The sequence below is a fragment of the Eptatretus burgeri genome, chromosome 11 (genome assembly GCF_056783735.1).
Source record: "Eptatretus burgeri isolate ZD-2024b chromosome 11, Ebu_testis_v1, whole genome shotgun sequence".
Classification (NCBI taxonomy): Eukaryota; Metazoa; Chordata; class Myxini; order Myxiniformes; family Myxinidae; genus Eptatretus; species Eptatretus burgeri.
In genome coordinates this window covers 16,941,474-16,954,617 of record NC_140971.1, presented here as the reverse complement: position 1 = coordinate 16,954,617, position 13,144 = coordinate 16,941,474, and positions in this window count along the sequence as shown.

Genomic DNA, 13,144 nt, shown 5'->3' with positions numbered 1-13,144 from the left:
ATGTATATATGTAAGCCTGGTGTTGGCGCAGTGGTTAGGGCAGCGGCTTGGGATCTAAAAGGTCCTGAGTTCAAGCCCCGTTGGGCCACTGAATTAATACACCAGGGGGTTGACAGCCTGTCATCCTTCCGAGGTTGGCGAAATGAGTACCAGTGTACTGGGCCGGTGTATACCCCGGTTAAAATAGGTGTACCATATCCCTGTGTCGTAAGAGCCGACCAGGGTTGCGTCAGGAAGGGCATCCGGCGTAAAACATGTGCCAAATCACTATGCGGATCATACGGATGATCCGCTGTGGCGACCCCTAACGGGAGCAGCCGAAAGAAGAAGAAGATATATGTATATATATATATATATATATATATATATATATATATATATATATGTATATATATGTATATATATATATATGTATATATATATATATGTATATATATATGTATATATATATATATGTATATATATATATATATATATATGTATATATATATATATATATATATATATATATATATATATATATATGTATATATATATATATGTATATATATATATATGTATATATATATATATGTATATATATATATATGTATATATATATATATGTATATATATATATATGTATATATATATATATGTATATATATATATATGTATATATATATATATGTATATGTATATATATGTATATATATATATATATATGTATATATATATATATATATGTATATATATATATATATATATATATATATATATATATATATATATATATATATATATATAGTTGTGAATTCGCGCCCGCCGGCGTGCGAGCGGCCACGTAACTCGAATCGCGGCACGTCGCCCACCGGACGGACAATTCCGTCGTGACCCTCTCGGACTAACGCCGGGAACTAGTCACGGGTGGGCCTTTCGGCCTCACCACGATCGTGCCAATCGGCCCCCCGCGTGGGATAGGGTTGTTCGCCAAATTCGACCTACCTAAGTACCCACACGGAGGGTAGACCGGGCGATCGCACCTCGCCGCAGGTCGACTTCGGACACGGGCCACTTTAAGTGACCTGTTCCGTACTATCGGGATAACCGAGCGGTGTTATCGTCAACCTCGACGGTTCCGATTAATTATCAGGCGTATTTAGCCCACTACCAACCCTTTATGTGAAGTAAGATTGAGATTCAATTAAAGAAGAGACGAAGCGAAACGGGAAAAACAGTTCAACATAATTCACATTTATTCCGCGGCACACGGAAAGCACACATATGCAATTACAACAATTATGCACCAAAAGCAATTGCAACAAAAGAAACACAACAATGCAGATCTACTACCGACTACGCGAGCACACGGCAACACTTACACAGTTTTACTTTACAGACGGCGCCGCCAACACATATACTCAAAAGCAAAAGAAAAGAGCCACCCTCAACGACAAGAGGGCAGACGTGGTCTGTGGGCGCGAGACCGGGCGGAGCCTACCCGTCTTGTGATGAGCCGCAAATGTCGCGGCGGTGCCCCGACTCCGCGCTCCTCCGTGGGTTTCGTTGGCACTGATTGGAATGGGGTGGGAACGGGGCCCCCTTTCCGCACTATCTCAGCGCGGGGGGGGGGAAAGGAGGGGATTGCTGATGCTCTGGGGAAAGAGGATAGCTGGCTTGCTTGGGTCCCGCGACGAGCGACTCCACTGCGACCTCGACCGCGCTCCCGGCTTCACCTCTCTGCAGCTCCCCGACAGACTCTGACTCCGACAGACTGACTCTCCTCCAGACCCGTCTTGACTGCTGCTGCCACACTTCGCCGCCGCCACACCTCTCCAACGCGCCCGAGCCCAAAAACTGAAACTGACTGAATTCGCCCCGCGCTCGGCGCTTTATAGTGCGGCAGGAGAACCCATATGCAAATTTCCGGATCAGGATGAGCTCGGGGGCGGAGCCACGCTCGCCCATTGGACGGAGGAAAGGTGGGCGTGAACCTCCCCTGATCCTCGAATTTGCATATATCGATTCTACTCCGACGCGCCTGGAGGCGGGGCCAAATCGCCCCGCGTTCGCTGATAGGACGGAACAGAAGTGGGCGTGTATCATTCCTGATCCGACTTCCCCTCGGAAAGGCCACTCTTTGTACCCGCGGCTCAGCGCACGCCCTGTACGAGGCCAGGACAGCCTGACGCTCGGCGTTCACAAGCGGTGCGGGAATGGCCGCAGAAGAAGAGGCGAAAGTGGTGGAGGGTCTAAAGTGGCGGTCCCTGGCCACGGTGACGCTTGGAATGGTGGTGACGCGATGTTTGCGAGAGCGAGTTGTGAAGGTAAAGGTCGTGGCTGTTGGCGTTGTTGTTGTGAAGCGGCGTTGCGGTTGGTGGTTGTTGTGTGATGGAGGTTGAGACGTGGTTGCTTCAAAATAAAGATAGAACAGATAAACGGCTATCTTAAAAGGTCGCATGCCCGAATGCCCGAATGAATCACATTTATTCCCTCTAAACAACGGGTTTGGGGCTAACTACACATGTACTTACAGAGATATCTCACCTACGGGACCTGAATGGTGGTTTGCGAATTTCCTCAACCACAACAAAATGTATGTATGTGCAGTATTAGTTGTATGGAGAGCAAAAGCACACTGAGCCAAAAATAATAATATTATTCTTTATTAAAACCCTGACGTTTCAGAAGACCGCTATCTTCCGTCCTCAGAGGTAAAACTTTTTTTAAACACCACATGTGCAGCTGCAGAGACGTTAACTATTCTCATGTGCAATGGGAACCGCTTGCGTGTCACGATTGGGCTGCGAGGGGGAACAATCAGTGTGAGGGTTGGGACGGATTTAATGAAGAGAGTGGGACTGGAGGGTAGATTAATGTTAATACAGCACCAGCAAGCTGTAGCATGCAGAGACAAGCTTTCGCTGGTGGTGGCACATTGTCACAATCTACATCACAACTTCGCGTGGGAAAACACGGCAGTTAAAGCTTCAGCACCCGGCCAGGCCAGCCGGGAAATTCTCGAAGCATGGTTTTCAGGCACACGCTGCCTATCGAGGATTACACAATCACCCACAGCCCCCATCCGTGGGTGCGAAGGCCAAACCCAACACACAAACCCGGATCAGACATGCAGCACGTGACACCGAACTTGTGACCCAAACATCCAATCCGGATGTAAATCCACCCTCCAATCCCACTCTATTTATTCAATCAGTCCTCCCATCTCCACCCCAACAATATTGTGCATTAGTATGAATAAAACTTCCCCATTCATAATTACAGATTTATTTTAAATGAAAAAGAAGAATCTGATAAACTGATTGTACATTCTGATTGTACATGAAGAAATGTACATTATAAATGTGTGATATGGATCACGTGATGTCATAGCTTGTGTTCCTGCAATAAAGTTGATAATTATAAGTTGGAATTTCACTTTCCGTGCTTTGTTCTCCAAATGTGCAAACAAGGTCCTTTCAGTGAATGTTTTGTGCTGTTTAATGTTCCTTTGACGAGCTGGATAGTCCAACAAGTGTTTGTTGCATCATTGATAAACGGATGTAAGTTTTGATCAACTTTAGCGATGAAAAGCTTCGCTCACCATTGGCCACAGAACCAGGAGGTGGAGAGGAATGAGGAGAGCAATGAACATGTTGGAGGAATAGTATCAGTGAGCTTATTTTTTACAAATGAAGTTCAAGACATCTTGTGGTCGTGCCAACTTTGGAACTCGTCTTGCAATGGCTCGCAATCGACCCAACATATTGGAAGTATCAATATCTTTGGAGCCATCAATATGTTGTAAAGCTCACTTTGGAAGCATCATTATGTTGTAAAGCTCACTGGAGCTTCAAGCAATGTTCCATAATTTGCTTTGATGTTCGACTCTGTCAACTATGGTCATCATCAGACGAAGCCAAACACAGAACGAATTTGATGCGTTTGTGTGAATCGTTCTTCAATTGATTGTATTGCTGTGTCAGGGGTTGCAAAAAAGAAAGTTCCCTTTGAAATTTTCATTGTGGTTCTGAATCGGCTCATCATCTGTTTCACATGTGAACTGCTTCCTCCTCCTTCTCATCCTCCTCCTCCTCCTTCCCCTACTCCTACTGACCCGATATGGTTCAAAGTGTACTGGTATCTGCAACTCTTCAGCAAGTTCAGTAATTCACTTGTTACAGTCATTCAACAATTACAATTGTACTGTACCACCCCATCATGCCCACATCCCAGTTCACTTAAAGTGGTTAGCACAGTTAACGCTGTTCGTACCATGGAGAGTGAAGATCTGAGTTGGGGGGGGGGGTGCTAAAGATGATGGAGTACGTGCCACTAAAGATGGTGTGCTGTGGTACGACCTCCATTCACTGCAGTCTTTAGGTGATGCTCATGGTTCTCACTTCAACGCACGATCGTGTCACGTTCTAGCATCCCACACTCGGGAGAGAGGGGTAGGAATTGCTTGCAAGTATCAAGAAGGAAGGCATTAAAATATTTCAAAGTGTTTTTCTTGGTAGTTGCAATCCTGGCCAAAAACCACAGAAAATAAAAAAAGCAGAGCAAAAGAATAGCATCTTAACAACCAAGATGATGTTGGGTTACACACAGTTGTGGGATCTTCAGTGCTCGATGATGGTCATCCCAGAGTTCCACAAAATTACTCACGACCCAGAAATCAAAGACGCTTTATGCAATTTCTGATTAGATCTCGAAGAAATTGTCGCACATGTATTGCAGGGTTTCTTTCATACAGCGTCTCCTCCCTTGGCCGTCATTTTCCTGGAAGCCATTAATGAAATGTCACTTGACTGCAGGCAACGTTCCGATAAAAATGCATGACTGTGGCCATGCAACGAATCCTGCAGCCACACTATCACAGAAACTAGGATGGGATTGGTTCAAAAATAGTTTACGGCCTTTCAAGGAGAGCACCCATCTGGCTTCTCTCTGTGGAAGGCAGTGGACTTTTTGGAACCTTCCAAGCATGTTTTATTAAAGATTTTATTAAAGATTTTATTAAAGAAACTAACTTCTCAGTTCTGCTGTAATTCAGTTGTAATGTTACTTGACAAAATAAAGAACTAGATATCTGTGATGACAAAGCGATCAGCAAAGGTAAGCCTCCATCCCACGATCCAATGATGCCTGTATATTTTTCAGACCACCATATTACTTTCAACATTTATGGATAGAGTGTAAATTAGGAAAATGTGTCCCCATCTACAGTCTAGCCGTAAGACTCAACACCATGGGAATCGGAGGGGAAAGTTAACACTCATGCTGGTTTTGTAAATGAGGTCGCAATCTGAAAACTCGTGGTTGCAGCAGGTTCATCGGCATCTCAAGGAGATGGGGATGGGCCAGGCATCTGCCTGGGAGAATGGCCAGACAGAGGCTCCTGGAGTGGACACAGCGACGTGCTGCTCCGGTGCATGCTATCCGGTACATACCTGACCTGACCTGAAACCGAAAAAGTAGGTCAAGGACACAAATGAAATATCAGGTGCACAACTTCAGTGCGGGTCCTCCATTATGTTGCGAGAACATCTTGGAAGGCAAGCTGTCTTTGAGATTCGCATTGGCAAAATTGAACGATGACAAAATAAAGGTGTTATTTTTTGCAGACCGCCGCCTGACCTTCACCTTTAACCTGGATGTAAAATAAGCATGACTGCACCTTGCTCTAGACTATCTCGAGAGGGCAATTTCGTTCTGATTGGATAAACCTGAGTGGAGTTTGGGTGAAAAATGTTAAAATATTTACCCTCGCCAGAGGAGAAGGTATTGCATTTGGGTCCGTTTGTTTGTTTGTTTGCTTGTTTGTGTGTTTGTGTTTGTTACTTGGCGAAATCTTCGATTTTTGTCAAGTATTTTGGTCTGTTCTGTTTGTTTGTCCGGTCATCTACAGCCCAAACGGCTGGACCAGTCATTCTTAAATTTTTACACCTGATAGGCAATCCACCTGAGACGGTCCGCGTCCAAACCCCGTCTTAATCGGACTAAACGTCGTGACGTGACGTCACACAATGTGAAACACATTTTTGGACATAACTCAGTGACCGTAAGTCGTAGCGACTTCCTGTTGACGCCAAAACAAACTTCAATGGAATATCTAAATGTTTTAAAATGCATGTTAGTACAAATTATCCACAGTTTTCGCAAGCGGATGACGTCAAAGTTTTTAGCTATTGGCGTGATTTAAAAAAAATTATATTCGTTCTACAGGTCACAATTCTTAACCGATTTGGATGAAATTTTAACAGCTGATAGAAATCCACAGTGCAAAAAGATATGTGACTTTTGGTGATGTTCAAGATCAGGATCTGGATTCTGCATCACTTTATATTATCGCCCATTATAAACCAATGGGTAATTTTGTGAATTACACATGGCTATTTCTCAAACAGTTTTGCACTTATTATATTGAAACTTATACTGTTTATTTATGCATGTAATATTAACATGTGTACAAAGTTTGATCGAAATTGACCCAAGGTCAAGGTCAGGGTCACCCAAAACATGAAAAACACATATAAAATACACATTTTTGTTTTACAACATATTTCAAACCTGATAATGGGATCGTAAAGCTGGTTGAAAAGCAATGTTCCTAGGTATTTTCAAATATTTTCTACGATCAGAATGAAGGCAACAAGCACCGATGATAAGTTGTTGAATGTCACATGGTGGCTTTAAATGAGTTGTGAAAATTTTCAATCTGCTGCCGTTACCATGACAACGCGCGCCTGATAATTGTTATTTGTGACGTCGGGTCATTTTATTAATGTACGAACAAATAAACACCACACATTCCATGACATTACAGCTTGAACCACCACACGGAAAGGTCAACTAATTCGCCGAGTGTCGTGCTAAGCACGATTTTTCATTTGTTTGTTTGTTTGTTTGTCTGCACAGAATTTTCATGTTTTTCTCCGCAACCGCTTGTCGGATTGACGAAATTTTCACCATCGGTGTGACTACTCATGTAGAATGTTTCAATGATAATCATGACGTCAAAGGTTGCGTGGCAGCCATGTTGGAAAAGCTGAAAAAATCTTGGACCTCTGTATCTCTGAAACCACACCAAGGAAAACATGGAATCTTGGCACATCGCAAGTACTCCTCAAGGGGAATGAGGTTGTTTTTTTATGACATCATAGGTGCCCTCGTTACGACGTCACACCCCATCCGATCAGTATGAAAATCTTGGGATAAAATGATCCACAGAAAAACAAGCTCAAATGAGCAAAGATCCTCGTCCTCTTAATGATGACGTCATAAAACGAATATGACGTCATTGTGATGTATTAGGTTTGCGATAAATTATCCGTGCTAATGCCCGGCTTGATTCCTGCAAACAAAATTCAAACAGCTTGCCTAGTTTCAGAGATAATGGTATAGGCGATTTCCATTAGCGGCGATATTATGACGTCAACTTTTTTTCTAGGAAGAATTTCCAAAATCGGAGATGGTTACTGCCTGCGCATGGGCTTTCTGCATATACATGGCAAGTTTCACAAAGATCCAATGAAAACTCTGGGTTGTGAAAAAAAAATGTCAAAAATAGGAATGACGTCATAAAATTGATATGACGTCATAGTGATGTATCATATGTGCGGTAATTCATCTCTGCTAATGCCCTGTTCGATTACCGCAAACATAATTCAAAAAGCTTGCCTCGTTTCAGAGATAATTTTTTAGGCGATTTCCATTAGCGGAGATATTTTGACGTCATAACTTTTTTTTCTCGGAGGAATTTTCAAAATCGGAGATGGTTACTGTCTGTGCGGGGTATTTTTACATGTATATGCCAAGTTTCAGGAAGTTTCGATGAAAACTGTAGGCTTTGAAACAAACAAGTCCACAAGAAGAAGATGAAGAACAACAACGTGAGTAAGACTTAGAGATCCTCCACGAGGATCTAAAAATTCATGGCGTCATCGGTCACGTGATTCGGCAGCCATATTGTTTTTTGTTTTTTTTTAAACCTTCAAAAATCTTCTTCTCTGAAGTGGCTGAACAGATCGAGGCGAAACTTTACACGTATGACCGCCTGTCCATGAGGAACAAAATGTTCACACAGGATATCATAGGTCACATGGTTTGGCAGACATATTGGATTTACCCTAAAACCTATAAAAAATACACCACTCTAAAGAAGTCCTGGTGAAGGTCTGCAACCTCTGATTGCTCTTTTTCTTGTTGCATTAGGTTTACTTAAAAATGAGGTCAAGGTCAAAATAATTAAGTCAACCATGTGTAACTTTTATTCCAATTGTTGATGCAAAATTTCATTCCAAAATTCCCAGCCAGATCCGAGATACAGCTCGGACATTCGGAGAAGAAATGGAAGAACCCCCCTCCCCCTAAATGGTGGTTTAGTACTCCTTGGGGTCAAACTCTGGGGGACCTTAAAAACTGGGGGCACTAATTGTAGAAACAAACCCAACAACATTTATAAGCCCCCCCCACCACCACCCTATCCTATCGGGGGAGGCATAACTACATATTGCCACCTGCTTTCAGGTAACAAAATTCCTGTTTGCTCATGACGACGAATCCAATTATATCGCGAATGAGAGGAAGCCGTCATGAGAAATGCCAAATGAAGCCCGTTTGATGATTTTCACGATTTGTCCGGGAAAAGCTTTAAACATGATGGGTTTTCTGGAGCTCCGGGGAACAGTTTGTGTTTTGTCAGATTGTCCATCGAATCCTGGGAACACGACTAAGAGCGATTCACATGGGATGGAGATTATGGAGAAGTAATTTCAATTCATACCTAGTATTCAAGACCCTACGGCCAACACCAATAACCAAATTCAGCAACTAGTCGAATACTTACATAATCTGCTTGATTGTTCTGCACTATTTATTTAAAAATTGTGTATATTTTTGCAAGTCCACTGACCTATCAGACTTCACAAGTTTAAGAAAAGGGAACTTGCAATAAAGAGATTGTGCATTTCATATCACGAGAAAGCAGAAAGGACTTCACAAAAATTGTTATCCTGTGCAGCTTGGCAACCCAACAACTTGCTTGTGGAAGTGGTTTAATCTTACAGGTCTCATTGCAATGGAAAGACATCCATCAACAATCTGATCTGTTGGGGTCAAAGTGTGCGTACCTCTAGGCCACCCTGCCAGGAATTGCTCACGGGAATTGCTGAATTGCTCCAACGGCAGGAATTGCTGACACACTGAAGGTATTTCAGGAAGCGAGAGTATGGTATATATGAGGACTTAGGCTGCCGGGATGGTCTAGACTCTAGAGGTACGCACACTTGCCTCTGAGCCGTCTAACCTGGTTCGAATCCCGACTCAGCTACAAACTGCCATCCTGGTGATTCACAGGCAAGGCGATTCATCAATGTGTGTGCTGTCTTCGGATGGACGTTAACCTGGGCGTTTCATCTGCTGGAATTAGTTGGTAGTTGGTGGACGTTGAAGAATGTACGGTGTGATTTGCAAAGAGGAGACGAGCTATCGCCGGCACGGTGGCCAAATTACTCATTCCTGCCCTCACCTAGAGGTTGCTGCATAGCTGTGCCCCCCCCCCCCCCATCAACCAATGATGCTACTCGCAGGCCACATCTTTGTACTGTTTACAAAAAAAACAAGATATGAGAACCGTGATGGGCAAAGTAGGTCGTGCTCCTCACAGTTCTCATATGAATTGCTCCAAACAGTCCATTTACTAGCAACCCCTACCATCTCCAAGACGTCATAGTCACAAGGGGCTAATTTTCGAGAAGAAGCATGTTGGCTCAATGCACCCACTTTCGATTGTTGGGTTCATTATGACAACCTTGTGAATCAATGGAGCTCCAATTCATTAACAGACAAGTTAGGCTGTTGAGGTGAAGTTGTCATCATGTGTTTTAGTACCCTTGATCTCATTGTTGGTCGAATCCTATTTAGGGATTGTGATGAAGGGGTTAATTAGACTTTCATACTGCTTGAACACCCAGATATTAATGGACCATTTGAGGATGGATCTACCACCATGCATCCAAATGTGTGAACCCGCATGACCAGGTCACAAAGTCATCTGAACGAGCATCTTTAGAGTATATTTGATCATTTTGGTGTACATCTAGGCTCATAGAAGAGTGAGGTGACACAGGGTAAAATGCAGACAATGCACTGACAGTGGAGTCACATTTGGACACAAGCAAGGGTCAATGAATGAACAAGAAGAGAGATAGAGGGAGGAGTAGAGGAGAGGAAATTAACCTGCAAGTTAATGGGTTGGGGTGAGTGAGTGTGTATGTGTGTGTGTGTGTGTGTGTGTGTGTGTGTGTGTGTGTGTGTGTGTGTGTGTGTGTGTGTGTGTGTGTGTGTGTGTGTGTGTGTGTGTGTGTGTGGATAGGGATGTCGGGGGTAGTGGTAATGTGGAGAGAAAAAGATCTTGGATAGGGATTGGAAATAGATTGGCAATACACCACCTGTTTGAAACCCTGGAGGGGATTAAAACGGGATTGAAGGCAGTTCCACGAACGGGAGAAAAAAAGAAAGAAAAGCTTAGGAGTTCAGTAAGCTTATATGTTTGGGATCAGGTTTAACCATGAAGATGTTACTGGAAGAAAGTGTGCATACTTGAGGAGCTGGGAAGGGTCAAAGGGGGTAAGAGCGCAGAGGCAGCTAGACCAGAGAAGATGGGGTTGAAATGAATGTGCACCAACCTGTCTGCGCAAAGTGAGAGCAATGGACTTGTGTTTCAGGCTCATCTCAGGACATTCCGATAATGTTGAGACCTTTAGAGGAACTCTTCAAAGCCAAAACTGCTTAAATGCAACTACAATTGGCACTCTTGGAGAATGGTAGCTCATGTTACCGGATGTTGTAAAAAAAATTTAAAAAAATTGTGGAATTGATGCCACATCGAGAGCTGCCCTTATTTAAGACAAAGGTAGGTCAACCAATCGTTAGGAGTGGTGTGATATTGAGTTGCCCATCTTCTCCAACATCTTAAGGTCGCTGAGTTAGAAACACGTCTGCCATTGAGCTGTGTAGTTTGTGTTCAATCCGTGATGGGGGGTAATTTGGAGTGAAACTTCCATTCTGATGCACTAACAGTGGTTAGGTAGGGGGAGGAAGAGGGTTGTCATTTTTTGGATACAAGTGAAGGCTCGTGGAAAAGCTCGAACACAGAACATAACTGAGAGCGGTGCTCCATAGAGTGCGTACCGACACTAGGCTGGACAGTTTACATTTTGGATACCGCTGATGGGCTAGATCGGGATCTGGAGCATTTGTCCTTGTCACACAAGCTTGTTCGTGTCACCTACCCAACTCATCCACCAAGTTTTGTCATAACTCGTCCACAACTTTTTGAGACGTCATGCTCCATATCGTTTTACCATGATCAGCATACCCGTGCTTGTGAATATCCACCTCTCCATCCAGGCCAATTTGTGCATGTTCCGAATCAGAGGTCCCATATTTGGGAGCCAGCTGCTGTTGTGTCACCTTGTGAGGAGCCGAGATCATACCCACTGCGATCACCTAACGGCCGTTCATATCGCTGACATCGAGGTCACATTCAGGAGACCCTTCCACTCACACAGCCCCCATTGAGTGAGGACACCGGTGGTTTTCGTTTGTCAGATGTAGTTCAGATCTGTCCCTGTACCTGCTCCAATCAGCTGATCACTCACTGACCATTCCGACGGTATTGTGCCTACTATTCAGTGCGCATCAAGGAATGTGGTCCCAACCACTAGATGCATTTCACAGAATGTGTCTCATCGAATTGTATTACTACCCGCTCTGACAGATGGTTAAACCCCTGGCTTGTTTTAAGCCCTGAAGTTGTTACCTTCTCTGAAGGAGAGAGTATTGCATTTGGGTTTGTTTGTTATTTGCAAAATCGAAGATTTTTCAGCTATTTTGGTTAGTCGATTTTGTTATTCTGTCTGTCTGTCTGTCTGTCTGTTTGTCGCCTACAGGTCACAATTTTAAACTGATCTTCACGAAACTTCACCGCATGGAAGAGTTTCTCATAAGGAGGAAAGCCATTATTTTTGAGGTCAAAAGGTCAACATAGGCCAAATGTCAACAACTTAGGTGGTATTTCTCAAATCCTCAATTTTAATCCGATTCCTTTGAAATTTGAAGAGGATTTATATTTCAGACACTGGATTCAACTAGCCAATTATTTTTTTACGGATTTCCACCATGAGCTGGTCATATATGCCAAAATGCCGTCGCCTCCCGATCCATGGTCTCACCCAGTTCCTTCTCCTCCGTTCACCTCTTCTTCTCCTGGCTCTATTGGCACGCAACTGGTACAGTGTCAAATCGATGAGGTCATGTTGATGTTGGAGGACAGCTAGTAGGTATTCTCGTCTCAGCCTTGCCGGATCCTCCATCTCTCGGATGACATGGGAATCTACTCACCATGGAGTTTGGAACACTGACGGGTTCCTCCTGTGAAGCCCATTTTTATATACCAATTCCCCTAAACACTGCCAATACGCCATTATACGGTAGCTGTAAGTTAGAAACACGTTCAGTAAGTTCTGTGGTCGTCTGGAAGACGTCAAATACGTCTACATACGTCAATATGCGTTGGAGATACGTTACACATAGGTTCAAAGCACGTTACTCATAGGTTAGAAATAAGTTTCGGGTATGCTAGACATTACCTCGACGTATTTCGACTTATGAGTAACTTACAAGTAATGTGTGTCGACGTGTATCAACGATCGCATAACGTGCCTACTACTTATGGCCAGCGTATGCGGAACGTGTGAGTCATACGCTGGCATACATCGGAAAATTTTGAGCATGCACAAAATTTGTCGACGAGCTCGGCGTACTACGACGTATGCCAGCGTACTACGACGTATGCCAGCGTGCTTCCGCGTGCTCTTAACGTATACAAAACTTACCCATAACGTATTCGACGTGTGCCAGCGTATTCGTAAAAAATTTTCATACGTCGGCATACGCTGGCTAAAACGTCAAGGTGTGACAGCGGCTTCAGATTGACTTGAAATTTGAAGAGGAGTTATATTCCAGGTCACTGCATAAAACCAGCCAATTATTTATGAGATCAACATGGAACAAAAGGTCAACATAGGCCCAAGATCAACAACTAAGGTGGTGTTTCTAAAATCCTCAGTTTTCATCTGATTCACTTGAAATTTGAAGA